The sequence below is a fragment of the Frieseomelitta varia genome, unplaced genomic scaffold, assembly GCF_011392965.1.
Source record: "Frieseomelitta varia isolate USP_RPSP 00005682 unplaced genomic scaffold, Fvar_1.2 scaffold_607, whole genome shotgun sequence".
Classification (NCBI taxonomy): domain Eukaryota; kingdom Metazoa; phylum Arthropoda; class Insecta; order Hymenoptera; family Apidae; genus Frieseomelitta; species Frieseomelitta varia.
In genome coordinates, this window is record NW_025110376.1 from 83,727 (window position 1) to 102,333 (window position 18,607).

General features: G+C 42.8%; 1 protein-coding gene across 2 annotated transcripts in view; it reads right to left on the minus strand.

The window, feature by feature from the left end:
* Positions 1-750, minus strand: part of LOC122534506 (apolipophorins) — a 31,163-nt gene extending 30,413 nt beyond the window's left edge. For both annotated transcript variants that reach the window (XM_043665197.1, XM_043665196.1), the window contains exon 1: positions 744-750. The gene's annotated coding sequence lies outside the window, so the exon portion shown is untranslated. The remainder of the gene's footprint in view (positions 1-743) is intronic.
* Positions 751-18,607: the final 17,857 nt, after the last annotated feature.

Sequence of the window (18,607 nt, forward strand, 5' to 3'; positions counted from 1 at the left end):
ATAAAATTTCTTCTTTGAAATTATTTAAAAACACACACACAAATTAGAATAAATAGAAAAATGTGAATAAATATAAAAGTGTGTAACTCGGGGTAGATATTAGACAAACATGAGTGAGGCGAACGTCGAGGGGAACGTTTTCTAGCATTTGCGAGCCATCGTTATCGATTAACTATTCGAGACGATGTGTCTTCATTACCGGAATTATAGCCGTTTAAAACGAAAGTTGGAGCTGGATTGCGAGGCTAAATCGTGTGCACGCGGTTCAGCCGTTATTCACCGCCACTTATAATTCTCGGGGCTGATACATTGTTGGAGAAGCGGCGAAGCTTCTCGCGTGTGTGCTCGTCGCGTGGAAAAATACACGGCAATGCGCATCCGCTTATCGCCGCGGCAATTATCCCGCGTCGGCTGCAGCCGCATCGAAAATTCATTTCTACCGTCACTCGAGACACCCTTAAACGGGGCGCTTCCGTTGTCTTCCCTCGGATTTTCCCCGGCAATTCGCGCGAAAATGTCGCAACAATGGAGGAAAATGGAACTGCCTCTCAGCTGGATACACGCGGATTTAATTTGAAGTGAATTTGCCGGATAAAACGAAACGAAATATCGGATGACGATCCTTTTATTTTTTATTTTCTCTTTTGTAAATTTCATTCTTCTTTCTAGTTGAAGGATAATACGAAGAATGATACGTCGCGGCGTGTCTCGTGGTAATTTGACAATTTTCTAGAAAATTCTACCAGATTCGGGGAAGAGAAATCTGTCTAATCTGAGGGAAGAGAAATCTGTCTAAATCTGAGGGACGAGAATAGCTATCGAAAGCGATAAAAGATTTCTTTGGCGGAGCAAGGACGTGATAAATGATTCATTCTCTAATGTAACGAGTCCACGGTTAATTCAAGATTGAAATTCTTCCAAGGTAACTTCCATTATGGCGTCCAATATGGCGTCAAGTGGCCTCATGAGCCACGCGATGGCTCCAAAGTGCTCTTTATTTCTTCGTTTGTTTGGACACCTGAGCTTTCTCGTTCCTCGTACGTTTTTCACGAGAAACAGTCACGGTCTCTCGTAAATATTTAAATGTCGAACGACGGAGGAAACACCGCTCGTTCCCTCCACCGCTCGAATTTTTAATACCCTTGGACGGCAACTCCCTCCTGTCCAGGCAAGTTTTGTTTTTAACAACCGCAACTCTTTACGTTCATTCGATTATTTCTAGAAGCCCCAAAGTTAGAATTTTCAAAGCGAGACGAAGCTTCGTTGAAGCATGGACGAACAGCAATATTATTATTCACGAAGTCGTAATCACCGTATCTGCCCCTAACGCGTGATAAAGTATACTTTGCTCGTTCCACGAGGCTCGATAAATCGGTGGAAGAGGCACCGTAGGGGAACCTCGATCCGACTAATCATGACGGGTCTTAATAACGGCTCCCCGCTGCACCGGCATTCATTTTATCCGGACCAGTTCGGAACTGACCTTTCTAATTCTCTACGATCACACCTCCGAGGAAAATGAAGCTCTGGTTAATTTGAAATTACCGCGCCGCACGGTAGCGCATCGATATTCATTTGATACGAATATTTCTTTTTTTTTTTTTATTCCGATGTTTACTTTGAGATACTTTTTTTTTTTCTTTTTTTGCTATTCCACGCTCCGCTGTTTGTTCAATTTTTATTGCCATTCCTCGAAACGATGCAGACGGATGATACGCCGCTTCCTGCGATTAAAATACAGCCATTAAAGAGGTACGTGTCAGAACAGGGCTTCTCGAACTTTTCCACTTGGCAACTCCCCTTTACTCGAGCAAATATTTTCACGATCCTGGGTATAGAGGTACATAAACTAGGAGTACATCAATAATTGAAACATTTGCTGGTAATAAATCGCAAAGAAAATTTATCCGAAGACAATTCTTCGTTTTGTATACGTACGAATTCACGTAATATACGAATACATACGTAATTTCACCATTTATTAAAGACAAAGTTAAATATTCTTAACTTTGAGAAATATTCACTAATCTTTTAGTTTTGGCTAAAATTTCTGCGACACTGAGTATAGAAAAATACAAATTAAAACATTTGCCTATAATAAATCATAAATTTATTCAGAAAACAATTCTTTGGTATACGTACGAACGTAATTTCACCATGCAGACAAAGCTAAATATTCATAATTTTTTAGTTTTCAGAAATAGCTATTAATTTTCTAGTTTTGTTAAAATTTCTGTGACTTTGGTTATAGAAGAATACAAATTAAAACATTTGCCGATAATAAATCATAAATTTATTCGAAAACAATTCTTTGGTATACGTACGAACGTAATTTCACCATGCAGACAAAGCTAAATATTCATAATTTTTTAGTTTTCAGAAATAGCTATTAATTTTCTAGTTTTGTTAAAATTTCTGTGACTTTGGTTATAGAAGAATACAAATTAAAACATTTGCCGATAATAAATCATAAATTTATTCGAAAACAATTCTTTGGTATACGTACAAACGTAATTTTACCATGCAAACAAAGCTAAATATTCATAATTTTTTAGTTTTCAGAAATACCTATTAATTTTCTAGTTTTGTTAAAATTTCTACGACCCTGAGTATAGAAAAATACAAATTAAAACATTTGCCGATAATAAATCATAAATTTATTCGAAAACAATTCTTTGGTATACGTACGAACGTGATTTTATTATATAGACAAAGTTAAATATTCATGATTTTTTTAGTTTTCAGAAATACCTATTAATTTTCTAGTTTTGTTAAAATTTAGTTACTTCGAGAAGCCCTTTATTAGAATACTGAAGGCAGTCATCTTGAAATCTGTCATTTAAAGCATCGCGTAATGAACTTTAAACACTATCTGGCTGGCGCGCGCGGAAGTGGGACAACAATAAACGATGGCTGACCATTGATAATGATTCAAACAACTCGCGGGCTAATCATTGTCCATCATCGTCCATCTAACTCCCGACAATGGGACCGCGACAAGTGGAGGAAGTCTCCTGGATCATTGATCCCGGTGTTCCGGGTCACGCTTTTGTAAACACGAGGCACCGAAAGAAGAAAAAAAAAAAAAAAGAAAACGATCGAGGAACGTTCGAACCTTTCAAATTCACGTTGTCGTACGTAATGCCGTACCGTTTCATTTTTCTGGGAGTTTCAGTTCAGAAAAACTGACAGTTTCGAGTTCCCGGAAGTCCTCAGGCCTTCGCGATCGAACGTGAGCCTAAGCTTCGCATATCCTCGGAGACTCGACCCGTTTCTTCCTGGCATTTCATTTTCAAGATGGGACTTTTGAAAAATTTATTCGAAACTCGAAGATGCGTCTCCTCCCTTTTTTTTCGTTTTTTTTTTCTTTTCTTTCCTTTTCTTCTTTTTCTCGAGGCGTTTCGTCTGAGGTTAATCCAAAGTCCATGTTTGAAATGCAAATTAAAGCTTCGTTTTGATTCGACTGTTTGGACATCGAGCGGTTGGTATTTCTCTGAATTGAGAGGTGGCAGGAAATTGAACATGATGTTTTGGAAGAGCTGACAGACTGTTTTCAAAACATAAAAGTTTCAACTATTGTTTGAGAATTGTTAATTACTAGCCGCACGGTTATTATATTCCCTGGCGAGTGTCTCACCTGACGGTCGTGAATTATATATCTCATTTTCGATATTACTCTCTGATAAACACGATGGTTTGTACATCGGTGTTTTACGATCAACGGAGATAATGAACACGCAACGCTGACGGTTCGTTGAAAAACGAAGCGCGTCGAGAAAATTCTTTTTTTTTTTTTCCTCCCCCTAGATGCATCGTTCCTAACGATTGTAAAAGTCTGTGACAGCGAGAGCGTAAATAAAGTTGGAGAACGAAAGCCATTTATTTCTCTTCTTCTTTCTTTTCCCAAATCGCGCGAGAATTGGAATTTTTTAAAAATTGCATTGCGTTGAAAAAAACCTCCCTCCGAATGGGAGTTTAGCGAGAAAAACGAGAGGAACAGAGGTTGCACGTTTTCGTCGAATTGAATTTATTGCCTCTTTTGAATTTCTCTTCGAAGAGTCCCGTTCAGATCAGTTTCAAAGTTCACGCCGCGATCTTAACGCGGTTCGAATTGTTTGCAAAAGCAATTTCGAAAAAAGAAATCGCAAGTTCGACGGGGTCAGAGATAATCGATTTTGCTATCTGCGTTTCGTTGAAAGTTGCTGGCTGCTACGCTATCCGTGTTTACGGTTAGAAGCGAGCTCCTCGAAAATCTGCACGTCGTTTGTCACTATAAACACGATCGTTAAAATCCGCCTGCAGTTTCTGAATAAAAGAGAAGAAAAAAGAACATAGTTAGCTCGCCCGATTCTATTAATCCTGGGGTAAACATCCAAGCTGCGATATATCACAGACGCAGAATATTTTAGTAGCCATTAACAGGAGTGACGCAGCTTATGCTCTATGAATAGTCTTCGCCGAAGCTAAACTACTAGACCAAACGTGACAAAAGACAAGACTATTAAAAAATGGCCTTTAAAACGAACGAAATGCTGGAAGAAGTCTCAAAGTCGTATCAAAAAAAAAAAAAAAAATTAAAAAAATAAAAAAAAAAAAAAAAAAAAAAAAAAAAAATTGGAAGCTCAAAAGAGTTTTTAAACTGTATGAAAAAAAAGGGAAAAATGTCTTGTAAAAAGCGCGTCGTAAAAAAAAAACCAAAAAATGTGTCAAACAATTTTGACAAAGATTTTCATATCGTTTGACAACTTTCATAAAAGTTGAAAGAGGCGTCCGTTAAAGTAGATACAAAATTCATTTTGGCGCAATCAAAGGGTCTTCTTGAATCGTCTGTATAGACGAACCTTTGAGTCGCTTGTTTCCGAATAACGTGTAATTCAGATTATGCTCCTTTATTGCATATTTATAAATGCTCCTTTTAGGTACATCGGCGAGTTTCCCCTTTTTAGATTTACATTATCACCAAGCTTGTTGTACCACAGTCTGATCCTGTTTCCAGATTGTCCACCGCTGTTAACAAGCGTCAAGATGCATTCGATCTTTTTACTGACTCTCAATTCTCGCTGTAATCTAAATTGCCTGTCCTAGATTCACATGTTGTTAGGTTTAATTGCCTTTACGAGTGACGTAAACTAAATTTCCAAACGATTTGGTTAGCGTTACGTTTGCAACGTGCATTTGGTCGGCACGATCCCTCGTTAAAAAATTAGACGTCTAGAGAGCCTCTGAGGACCCGGCCTGAAAGCCTAGAAGCTAAACAAGCCGAATGCAACTGGGGAATACCTCGTTCGAAACGATACTCGCACGTCGAGGGAATCGAAGCGTTCGTTCCTAATTAACATCAGTCCTTTACTCATCTCGCGGTAGGATTGAATAACGAATGCCGAAGAAGGGTCTTAGAATCCGCTGCTACGTGATCGATCGAATTGTCAATGACAAGATCTGAAACGTCAAGCTGTATAAAGGAGACATGAAATTCGCAACGATCATCTTTTAATCGACGTACAAGTAGCGCGATGGCTACGTAAAAGGAGATGAAACATGATACATTTTCTATCTTTTACGAGAAAGTGGTTGTCAAAATTCCATGGATTGTCGATCGATCTTGTCGAAATTATTCTATTTGATTTTCGAGCTAAAGTCGTGCTCCTCTGCTGTTCGTGACATTAAAAATACCGCTTAATATTTAAAACTCTCAAAACCTTAAATAATTACATTTTGTTGCACTTTCGAGACTAATTTTTTTGCTCAATACAATGGTATTGATACAACTTAAAATCTATCGAAAATTAATCGCGATAGTAACAATTTCAACGTGTTTTACGTAGGTCGCGTAATATGTATTTATTGCTTCCTAAGGTAATTGTTTAAATATTTTCGTCTAACAAGAGGGATCAATAGAAATAATAAATATTCAAGAACGTGGAAGTGCTGCCGATATAAAATTTACCAACATTCATACGCGTCGTACGATACATTAATGCTCTTCAATCTAATCAAGAAATAAATCAGAAAATCGACACGAACGTTTTCCTGTAATTTTCATTCGCATCTTCATGCCACGAAGAATTTCTCTTTGAGCGATTAACCTCGATCGCTAAACGATACGAATATTGTTTTAATTAAAAATCCTATTAAACCTTTGAAAAAGCGAGAGCAGTATAATCCGAATAAGCGGTATCTATCGTTTCATCCTGGTTAATTGCCAACTCTAGAACATCTGCATTAAACGGTTGCTATCGCTTGGCGTTGAAAAGAAATGGTTTTTTTTTCGAGGACTGCGTCCTGTTCGATTTGCTAAATTTTGTTTTATTGAAAACGGATCGGGTCCCGGCGTCCGACGAGGGAAAATTTCGTAATCGTCACGGTCTAACGACGATCAACGCTGTCGAAAATCCTCGTCTCTTATATTCTGTCGAAGTTTGCGGGCCGAAACAACGTAACGTTGTTAAGAGTTCTTGGGACTCGTTAACGAGTTGGAACGATTCTCTACGCGTGGTCGTGCCGCTGCTCTCTAAACGAACGTCTAGTTGCTTCGTGTTACTTTGACTCCGCTCCTCTTCAACGTTTCTAATTATACCAGCCAGCGTTCGACAAATTTTGCGCACAGCTTTTCCCGCTGTTACGTACGAGTGTGAAGAAGAAGAAAAAAAAAAAAAAAGAAAAAGAAAAAAACCGACAGCATGCAGAATACGTGTCTTTTCTTTTCTCACCTGTTCGAGGTAATCGTGAAACGAGGACGTGCGTTGGAGAGGGTAGCGAAGAAAAAAATTCACCGCTTCATCTTTCTAACGTGTGTTCGGCAAAGGTTCACGTGCCAGGCTACTGCCGTCGTCAGTATCACTAACACTAGTACACACTACCACCTAGCACCGACACCACTATACCACCACTGTATCACTATCACCAAGTACAGATATCGCCACTGCCGCCGGTGTGTCACAATTATCAGAAAAAATCGGCTCCGAACGATCGTGGCGCCTATGCATTTAGAAATCTTTCGTCTCTCTTTCTCTCTCTCTCTCTCTCTCTCTCTCTCTCTCTCTCTCTCTTTCTTTCCACGCTATACGCCTCGCGTTCAATTTACTAGGCCTAGAAACAGCCCTGGAAAATTAACCGGAGTGGAAACTGTTCGGTGTCCACGACATTACGCTCGAATCTGAGTATCATGTCGAACGTAAGCGGCACGTTACCACGGCTTGGGCTTCCTTCACCAAAATACGTAATAACACCCCTTCTTTGTCCTGCGGCGAGCACGTTGTCGAGCAGTTAGTCCGAGCGCGTTCTACCCCTACGGTTACCGGGGTTCGACTAAAGCGAGAACCGAAGCTCGTACATTTGCGATACGCGAGCGCATGCTCTGGCTTTCCTCGCTTATCCTCGCGCTGTGTAGGTGCTGCGGCGTACACGCACAGCCTGCCTCTGCAGCCAGTGTCTGTGTGTCGCACCTATAAAGGGTGGTCAAGAAAATTCTCATGGAATCAAAATCCCATCGAAGAAGTCGTGTCGGGCTATCGACACAGGGTTGGAGAACGGGGGGGGGGGGGGGGGCGGGGGGGGGGGGGGGGGGGGGAGTGTGGAAGAGCGAGGGGGGCCAGTCCTTGTGCCCGAGTCCTTCTTTTGCCTGGCTCTAACTCGATTCCAAACAAGAAAACCATGAAAATGTGGAGGGAGCTCCGCCTTCTTCGCGCGCCACCGCTCTTTGTACCTAAATGTCTTCGCTTGCATTTTTCCCTCCCTCCCTCCCTTCCGCCCCCCTTTCACCCCCTTGCTGCTTTCCGTTTCTCTTTGTATCGATTCCGGTTTCTTCTTATCGCCCGCGGAACAACCAGATGCGTTTTTTTACACCGGCAGTTACCGTTTTTTATTTATCCGTGTGTGCGTCCTCCTTCGCGGAAGTGGCAGGTGGGAGGAGCGAGAAACGTGGACGAGAAAACGAAAGGCGAGGGGAAAAAAAGAAGCCGAGGCGCGTATATATCTAAATTTTATCGCCGGTCGAGTAAGCCACGGCGTGTCATTTAGCAGCGTAGTCTCGTCAAACGATATTTTCACGCGCGAGTTGAAAATGTAGAACGCCCGTGTTGATTCCCGCGATCTCTCGCCGAATCCGCGGCAATTCGCCGCTTCGAGTGCCGAGTACATTTTTAGCTAGGTTTATTGGACGATACACGTTTGCGCGTGTGTATATACTACGTTTCGTGAAATCTCGAATAAAAAGAGCGAACCTGAAAGATGGTTAAGGAAAGGAATCGTTGAGAATTATTATATATACTTTTTAGAATTCATTCCGATCCGACTCGATATAACGCGTAGAATAAATGTTCTCTCTAGTGATTGAAATTGATCTATCACGTTTCCTACGTTTATTATAACATTTCCATGAATAATTCAAATTCATCCTATCTCTTCGACAGGTTTTAAATTAGAAAACTGTCGTGTTCAACGTGTAATGTACTCTGTATGGGCAAAACGGTGTGTATGTCTTCCTTGAAGTGCCGATAGTTCTCTCGTTCGGTTTTTTACTTTACTGGAGGTTTCAAATGACGGAATGCGAATATAGGTTAAACACTTATATTTAACAACTATATACTAGGTTGAATAATAACTGTGCGACTGTATGAGATTAGCTGATATCGTGACTGCGTGCCTGTGCTTATATAGGCGGTAGTATCAGACTCTCTCCATACCTCGAACAAAACAAATTTTGAACAAAATTTGTTCATGCCGATCCTTTCCATATTCCAGTCCCTTCTTCAATGCAATTAGACGGGACGACAGAGAAATCGGGAAAGTCGACATGGTTATTGCCTTGAAACCATCAGTAAAATTCCTTGTCAGATGTTGGAGCGAGTTATGGCTGTCGTAACTGTCGTTTACCTGTCTGAATAGCATGTTCTGTTCCAGAACATACTCTGTTACTGTGATACTTATAATCTTGTGCAAGTATTCTACGCGTATTCAAACATACACTTTTGTTCAAAAGTCTTAAGATTACAAGATTAAACGATACACGAAAGAATCTGTAGAGTGTTTATGTAACAACAATTGTATAGATATAGATTCACGCACAATTTGAGAATTTCCATTAGAAATGGAAAATGTTCCAAGAAATTTTGAACTGAAGTCTACGTGTGAAATTTCGTGTCTTTCATCAACCGTCGGAAATAAAGAAATCTCGCTCTCGTTTAAGATGATGACATGTTCTATAACCGTCAGATGCATTCATACATAATTGTTCTATTTGCACTTTCTTCCACGCGCGATTCGTGTTTCGTCAAATCGACAAGTAAAAATTGTTCACAATTGTAACAATCGGATATTCCCTGAATTGAACAACACGTACATATGTCGTCAATTATGTCTTGTTCAATGATTGCATGTCAAACATGAAAATCTAATTAGTCAGTCGTTGACTGAATATTTTAGACAAATTGTCAGGCGATGTCTTAACACTTACGAAATGCACGAGAATCTGAGAAAGTCAGTCGCGCCTGCTGGCAGGTCATAACGAAATCACGCCAAATTATGTTCGTATATTTAATTGCATCGGTTACAGGACACCGTACATCCGGTTTGGCGAATTTTCACCAGTAACTTTTAACGATTTCTCGCCAACAGCTCGTTAACTTTTATGGCCTCCACTCGTTGCAACTGCCGAACGTATTGCGCGGGGAAAAAGGACAGTTTCTAATTTTCGCGCGTTCACGCGTTTTTATCGGTTCCTCGCGAGAACGTACAATGCATCGTTCCGTTCTCTCCGATTTTTCTCGTCCCTCTGTTTTAGTCGATCGTCGATGAATTACGCGGACGCGGCTCTTTTTCCACGATTGAACTTCCTACGTTGTTGATCTTCGCTCGGAAGCAATTAATGATTTTCAATAACGAGATCCGAGCGTCGGATCTGCAATAAGGGATCGTGCAATAAGTACGTTCTTCGATGGCGCGTTTCGAGGGACATTGGCGAAAAACGTTGCTCGTGAAAAGTTCACTAAACAAAGGAAAATGTAAAATCGCCTCGCCTGAGAAGTAATTGTACGTGAGTGCCATTTGCTTTTTTCCTTTCGGAAACAAAATGAATTTTCTTCGTAGATATTCTTACTACCGAGAAATAAGAATATCATCACAGTTTGACCAATTAAGATTTCCGCGGTGAAATGTTCGTTTACTTGAATCTCACCGCTATCTTTAAATTTCCGCGCAGACAAATGGCAATTTTCAACTCTCTTTCGTCCGGCAGTGTATACGGACGCGAAAGATACGTATCTGGCGGCGGTATTATCGGCGAGATCTGGCCGTAAACCTATTTCGATCGGTGCACGCCAGCCGCGGACGCGAAGGAATTCAAAGGACGTCGAAAATACGATCGTGCATTGTCGCAAATTCGACGGTGAATTTCTCGCGGTCTTGCGACGAGCTTACACGCCGAGGTGAAAAAAGAAAGAAATCGTCGAGGTTTCGCAAGATGGTTTTGTTATCACTTCTCGTTAGCGGATGGCATCGACAAAAGGCGAGTGACGCGGTGAACGTGCTTTAACAGAGTGGGAGGAAAAGAGAGGAGGAGAGAGCTTCGTGCCGGCAGACTAATACTTTTTCCCCTTGCCAACAGTCATTATTCAGCCGTAACCTGCTCGGCCCGCGACATTCGTATTTCCTCGTGTTACCTTCCTTTTCTCCTCTTTTCTATATTAGCAAACGCGTAGCTTACAGCGGTCGTTTACTCGCTATTACGAATAATGGAATCGATTCGCTGGACGATTTGCGCTTACATCCCCTCTGCGCTCTCTCTCTTTCTCTCTCTTATTTCTACTTTTCTCTTCGCCAATTTTCGGTTTACCGAAGAACCGAGTTGGAGTATCGACAGCTTTCTTTATTCCCGCGTTCCCTCGGCACCCCGTGAATCGACAGCTCTGCATTATCCTATTTACAAGATCCTCCGTTCTTTCTCACTTTTTAGGAACAATTTATATTGCTCGAGTAGCACGGCTCATGGACAAACACGATCTCGAAACACTCACTCTTTCGGAATTCGTAGGGTCAGAGAGGAAATTGATTTGGCATTGTACGTTCAAGAGAGCTAAATTTCACTGTTATTTGCGATTAGTTTGCTAAATTATTTCTTCAGTTTTGTTTTCTTTCAAACTGCGAGCCTCGAACTGTTGTGTCCCAATCTCGTTCTCGTTTTCACGGACAAAATAGTTTTAGAAAAAGAAAAAAAAAAAGAAAAAAAAGAACTGATCGGATCGTGTATGTCGACAACAATTTTTTCCTGGAGCCAAAGGAATTCGTTAACGATGAAAGGAACACGGATGAATCGAAAAATGATGCAACGAACGCAACAGGATTAACCGATGCAGTTCAGTATTTCAATAGTTTATTAATTTGTCGTTCGGCTGTTTCGTGATACAATTCGCTGTTGACGATGTACCTTACGTATTGATCCCCTTATTATTCATCATACTCGTTTTTACCTTTTGCTCGGATGCGTGTGAAACGAGCCACTTCTCTCGAATTTCGGTGCCGGTGTGCAAGCGCAGAAATATCTGTACGTTTGACAAAATTAAGCAACAAATCATCTGAAAATTATTTAGGTGAAATTGTCAAATTGACAAGTAAATGGCTAGTAAATAAATTAAACGAAAATTAAAAGACGCGTAATTAGAAAAGAATTGAACGACGTGCACCGAAGACTACATCTGTGTTTTAAAAAAACACGTTTATAACACGTATTAAAAAGATAGGCAGTACTAAGATGTACAAGTGTATTACGAACGCCGGCCCTTAATTCCTTGATACATGTATCACGTGCCGCGCGTACACGTTCAAAACCGCGATCTCTCTGGAAAATACCAACGGCGGAAGATCATCGGACGGAAACTAGGCGAGCTCGGCCAGCTGCAATACCGCGATACACAAACTTATTGGCGAAACTCGTGAAACTTGCGCGCGAGGCTTCGAGAATTTCAAGATGGCCGAATATCCGCATTCCGGATTAGAAGAAAGGAGGGAAACACAGGTTCCGGGGAGAAGCTGCCTTCGCTTTATCAGCGAAGATCCTCCCCCTTTACCCCTCCTCCCTTTCGACCTGTGGGATCGTTCGAAAATTCGTTTTATACTCGCGACAAAGTCTCCGTTCGACCGTTTTAACACTTTGCAAACACGCGCCGCTATTGACCTGATCGAGGCCCCCTGCCTGCCTCGGCGCTTTCTAATTCGGCGCGATGAAATTAGCAGGGGGCTTGTTCGCCGCGCAAATTCCGATTGTAAATGACGCCGGTTAATTGGGTCGGCCATCTGACGATTCGGCGTGAGGAAAATCTAGCTCGGTCGCGATAATGAGCCGTATTAATTATAAACGAGTCGAGTTGGCGTTAATTATTCAACTAGGATAATTCGATTCTACAGCTTACACCGTTTTCGCCCGGTGAAGCTCGCGTCGAAGTCGTCGAGCGAAGGATTCGCGTCCGAGTTGTAGAAAGAAAAAGATATTTCGGGATACGAAAAGACAGGAATTACCAGAGAGTGTTCGAAACCAGTCAGTTAGTAAATCCAGTCGGACTACACACAGTGTACGAAACGTACGAAAATATGTAAAATATCGGATAGTAAGACTCTATTCGAATATTCCCTGACTTTTAGTCGGCCAAAATTGGGCGTGAAATTTTTAATTAAATCTTGCTTATCGCGGAAAACTCGAGCGAACATGTCCGACCCCGTTCCGATCTCAGCCGATAACCGATCGGATTACTCGACGCAATAGGGTTATTCGATTCTTCGTTGCATCTCGGGTACCCGCTCGAACTCGGCCGACTTTGCCGGACCCGACCCGAGTCCGAAATATCGGGTTATCCGCGCTCATCTCTAGAAATTAGACTCCACGGGAGTGCGCGGTTATTGGAGTGTGTCGGATATCCGGGCAGTCGAGTCGAGTCGGCTAATTTCGAGTCGGGTAGCTCATTCGAATCGAGTCGGACCAACGTGCTTGGTAACTCAGGTTTGCACCAATATTTTGCTGTAACATCGTATAAATTTCGTGAAATTGTAAAAATTTCGCACAATATTCCTTACAATTTGTGTTTATTACTGTAGAGTCATAATCAACTGTGTAAGTATCGTTATTTTCTTAAACTAAAACTACCAAACTGGTCGAAATGACCAATTTATAATTTTTTAGAGTAATTTTACGGATGTAATCTTGAAATATTGGATTCGTTAGAAATTCGAATGATTTTTATAAAATATGAGTAAAAGTTCGTGTTCGTGTTCCTGTTCTCTTGCATTCTAATTTCTTTGGTTCAATTTTTATACTTTAGTCTACTACGGTAGTTGTAGTAGTGTTAATGAAAAATTCGAAAATATTTACGGTGGATCGTGACATTTCTTTTTTTTTTTTTTTTTTTGAACAAAAATCATATTAATTCGTACGAGTTTAATTGTTCTTGATTGTATCGTAAGGGGGAAACTATCGCTTCAGTCTGAAATGTGTTAACGGTGTTCTCGAAAGACAACGCTCGTTGTTTCTTTGCTTCGTCCATGTGTCCGTAGCCGACCAACATGCTGGCGAGACACACCTAGCACACGCAACAAATTTTTACCTTACTTCTGCCCGATTAGATTCCCTCTCTCTTCCTCTTTCGACTGGGAGGCCAGGGAATATCCTAACGCCGCGCCTTTCCCGTTCGTCGCGTGTCGATAGTTCGTTTCTCTTCCGTCGTACCGCGATGCGAGATTCTACTTCGCGTTTTCTTATCTGCTTTTTCCGTCTATCGAGTCTGACCGAGAAGCGGATTATAAATCGGATTATTTCGTGCGAGCATCGAGTCCCAATTTTTCGCAACAAGTTCTTAAACAACGAATAATCGTAGAGGGAATCAAGCAAATTTCAAAGTAATCTTTCAAGAAACGAAAAATCAGTTGGACGATTGTTGATTCGAAAAAAAAAAAAGAAAAAAAAAACACGCCTGGTTGAAGAACAGAGATATCGTCGAGCCAGACGGCGCGAATCTCTGACGCACAAATCGTGACTTATTGCTCCTTGTGCGAGGTACTCGATCCCGTTTCTATTGAAGGGCCGAAAGAACACGATCGACCATCATTCACCGACCATGACGTGCCATATGATCGGCTTGTCGTTCCGAGACGCGCCCCAGAGCAAATCATAACGTTGGCGTATTTCATTGGAAACGCGTCGGGCAGAATTCAGCTGTAAAACTTGCTGTTCGAGTGGGGAATTTGCTTACCGCCGCGAACTCCATCTCCGACCATCTTCTTATCGGCACGGCCGAACGATTTATCTGCTCGGCGAGCGAAACGCCTGGTCTCGGTATCGCTGAATCGTACGGAGCTAAAGTCACGCAGAGGCGTTTGCGCGCCAGGATGTTTCAGGCGTTTCGCCGCTTGCTCTTTCTTAATCGATCAATTTAAGACGCTATTCAGTTAAATATTCCGCGCATCGGCAAGCATCGAGAAACCATAGGAAAGACGAACTGAGGAAGAGACGAGGCGCAGAATTACGAGAGAGAGAGAGAGAGAGAGAGAGAGACAGAGAGAAGTTTCGAAAGTGGAAAGAAAACGGTGAAACTAATTTCAAAGCTGTTAAGAGCATTACGAAAGTATGTCGTCTCGGCGGGCGTAGACGAGCGTGGACGCGCTTCGTCGTAGTTAGGCGTGCGCGCCGGTGTAACCGGTGTACCAACGGAGACGCGCGTATTTCTGTACAGATGCAGCATCCGTGCATAAATTTGCAACGGTTACGGCCGCGGCGTACGTGCGGGAAAAGTAGCGGCAAAAAAAGAGGGGAGACGCAGCGATTTCAAGAGCGAAGTCAATGAAAGATAGACTTACGTTTTGCAACGATTAGAGATACTCTCGGGTTAAATCCTTTCGAAACTGGAGGGTTGAATCCAGGGATTCCGAGACAAAACTGCGCGCTGAGAGAAAGAGAGAGAGAGAGAGAGAGAGAGAGAGAGAGAGAGAGAGAGAGAGAGAGATAGAGATAGAGAGGGGCGAGAGGGCAGAGAGAAAAAGGGGAGAAACAGGTGAACGAGTTAAATCGAAAGGACGAGAAGAGAGGAAAGAAAGGAAAGAGAGAAAGAGAGAGAGAGAGAGAGAGAGAGGGACTGATTAAAGCGAAAAGGGTAAAGTTGGCCCAGTGTGACGCAGCGTGGACAATAGTTGGCCGTCGCGTCGTTGAGGGGTTTGCCGGAGGAAAGGTTGGAAGAGGAATCAGCCAAGAGAGAGAGAGAGAGATAGAGAGAGAGAGACCAAGCACACAGGGTGGAGGTGGAGAGGTGGAGGGGGGGAGGAGAGCCTGTGAACCCTCTCTCCCACGGGCTGAAATACTAAAGCGAGCTTAAGTGCGTTGCCATAGGGACCAGCTGGAGTCGAGGGGGGAAGCGAGAGAACAGCGTGGATGGGGTTGCAGCTAGAGAAGGTCGTGCCACGTCCCGTCTACGCCGCGTAGTTTCCGAAACGCGCTAAACCGCTCGGAAATAGCCAACGTCGAGATTTCCTCGCTTCACTCCGCATAATTCTCGCGGCCGTGGACGCGCTTGCGCTCGCGCTTCTCCCAGCTTCTTAAACTCGCGCGCGACTCGACTCGCCCGCTCGACGAACGAAGAACGAAACCTACGTTCGTTTCGCGATACTCGAGCTATTACCGTTCGTACGCTTATTATAGACGTACGTTTTGCTCTCCCTTCCCTAAACGGTTTGTTTTCCTTTTTCTTCTTTTTTTTTTTTTTTTTTTCTTGAAGCGGCGGGCGTAGGTAGGACGGGCGGNAAAAAAAAAAAGAGAAAAGAAATGGAGAATTAATTTCACCATCCGGCATCAGCAACGATTCTAGAACAGATGCATGGACGTTGTACGAAATGAAAGAATAGCCACGATCAACGTTTAATTATAGGCTCGTAGAAATTCAAAAATGCATGAGAATTCATAGTCTGCTTGTTTCCTCTACGGCGAATAAATCGAATAAAACGAACGACGTACCAATTTGATTAAAACGGTCGGTCTAAACGTACCGCAAATTCAAAGAAACGTCGAATCGCCTTGCATCACCGTTGTTAAATATCACGTAACCGCGGCGTGGTATTGCTCGATTTATTATTTGCAGCGGATGCTGTCGCACGTCCGTAACAATACTTCCGTAAGTCTGTAATTTGCATCTCGTTGCAGATGTATTCCGTGTCGTTCGTGTATCAGCTCGCTGGCACGGTCGTTAAACGAATTTCCTCTTTCCTCGTTCCTCCTTTTCTCTTATCCGCTCGAGAACGCTGCTACAGCAACTCCCTTCCAACTCCTCCCGATGATTCAAGGATTCCTCTCGGCAGTTGACACAGCAGTCGCGCGAGAAAAATAAAAACTTGATTATTCGCTTCACGATTTCCCCGATCATAATTGCGACTGGCGTTCTCCTCGCTACGATCGATGCGAGGAAACCGTTCCTGGCTCGTCGAATGAGAAAGCTCGAGACTTCGAACCGAAGGAACCAATCAACCATTGAAACTGACGGAAAATTCGAAATGATACGCAACGACGTGTTTTGCAAAAACTTGCGGAAACTCGTAGAAACTCGAGTTGAAGTAAGAAAACTAGCCTCGAGCGAGAAATGATTGCGATTTCACTCCGTGCAATCACCGATTCCTGTAAAACGTGTCAATGACACGCCGTTCTGAAGCCGGCTGGGTACGCGCGCCTCTTGAAGCATAACCGCTAGACCGTATTAATATGCCTTCTGCGCGAGAGCCGCGCGAAACAAAGGTGGCCGAATCGTTCAAACAAAAGGTGAAATTTTTAACCGCGCCGTTTCTCCACCAAGTTTCGAGGGCCTTTCAGAGAGCAGCCGTCGCAAGAGTGCGGGAAAGGGGTGAGATGTTTTGCTCCCTCGAGTCGATACTCCGACAACGCCTCTTTCTCCTCTTCCTCCTCCTCCTTCTCTCTCTCTCTCTCCGCAATTCCACATTCATCGTTTCTTCTTCGACGACCGTCTCCTCCGCGTGTACAGTTGTGTGTGCACTTTCGTTTTCGCTCGCCGACCTTTTAGCTATTTCATCGCTTTAGCACATCGCCACTGTCTCATCGAGACGCGCAATGTACAACATTTAAATTTGTAACACGTGCGTATTCGAGTGTTCCTACTTTTCATGTTTCGTATTGTGAATGCACGCGCTGCCCTAACGAACGATTAGAACGAATTGCAGTGTTCGTTCGAAGTAATCGAGTAGTAGGTTCGAGTAGCGGTTCGATATCCATCAAACGAAACTCGACTCAGATTCGCAGATGCCAGGCATAGTGTTGAACCGGCGGATCCCATCGAAAATTCACCAAGTCTCTCTCTTCGGTGGCGTTTCGCTTCGCTATTTTTCGCGCTGGAAAATCAATACACGATAACAAGGTGGCGAAACGCTGCCGATAAGGATGATATTTATTGCCCGCGTTAATATACATCTCGTGCCAGGGAACAAAAAGACTATACGGTCTGCCTTAATGAGCACTGCAGAGTTTATTACCCCGCGCTTAACAGGGGATTAAGACAGCTTTAAAAGAGGACGCTTGCAAAGCGAAGCGCCTAAACGCTATAAAATACTATCTGTCACCCTTTAATACTTGAACGCGCCTAGTACACACGTCGTATTCTTTTTTAACTCATTTACATTAATTTTATTCCAGTCGATTGCTCGTGTATTACGTTTCTGAAAGACCGTAATCGACGTTTGAGTCAAAGCTTGCAGTTTATTTCGGTTTATTTTTTTGAATTGATTTTCTTTCATTTAAGTCTTTTCAGTATGTTTATTTCACAACTGCAAGCAGTAATATGCAGACATTTTGCGTTAGATTTTTCCTTTCTAACGATCGAAGCAACGAAATATTTAGAGATATTACTAATACGTTTCTAAAAACGTAAGATTGTTCTTCTTGAAACGGAAGAAATTTAGAGGAGAGTGGAAAATGCGATCGAACGCGTACGTGTGTATTTGCAAGCAATATTTGGATAGTGGACGTTACGGTGACGCGAAAATCGGGGACAGACGACGGGAGCCAGGCCATCCCTTAGAATGAGATGCTACGACAATAAATATGCCCAGCGTCAGCGGCCATAAATCCCACGTAATTGAATTTTCAACATCCATAACTGGTCGTCGCCGGTGCGACTTCAGGAAATAGGATGGGATGTATCTTAAACCGAGTGGGATCGTTCCTTTTCTACTCTCGGCCCCGGCGCAATCCCTTTCCCCGAGACCTGTTCGATTAAAACGCCTCCCTTATTCCCTTTTCTCGCTGCTCCTCGCTCTCGATTCTTCCCGTGTTCGCGGACTGGAACAATTTTTAATTCGCTCCCCCGAAACCGATCCCTTCGCTTCCCACGCTCGCACGTTCACCGTCGTTCGTTCCCTTCCCTACTTTACGCTCTAAGTCTGCATTCTTTCTTTCTTCTTTTTCTCCTTCTTCCTCTTTCTTTCTTTTCTTTTTTTTCTTATTCTCTCTCTCTCTCTCTCTCTCTCTGTCTCTCTCTCTCTTCTCGATCCTGAGAAAACGAAGGGTCCCTTTGACGGGAACATCTAATCAAGGATTTCTTCGAAGCCAGGACCCTCGTCCTGTCAAACTCCACTC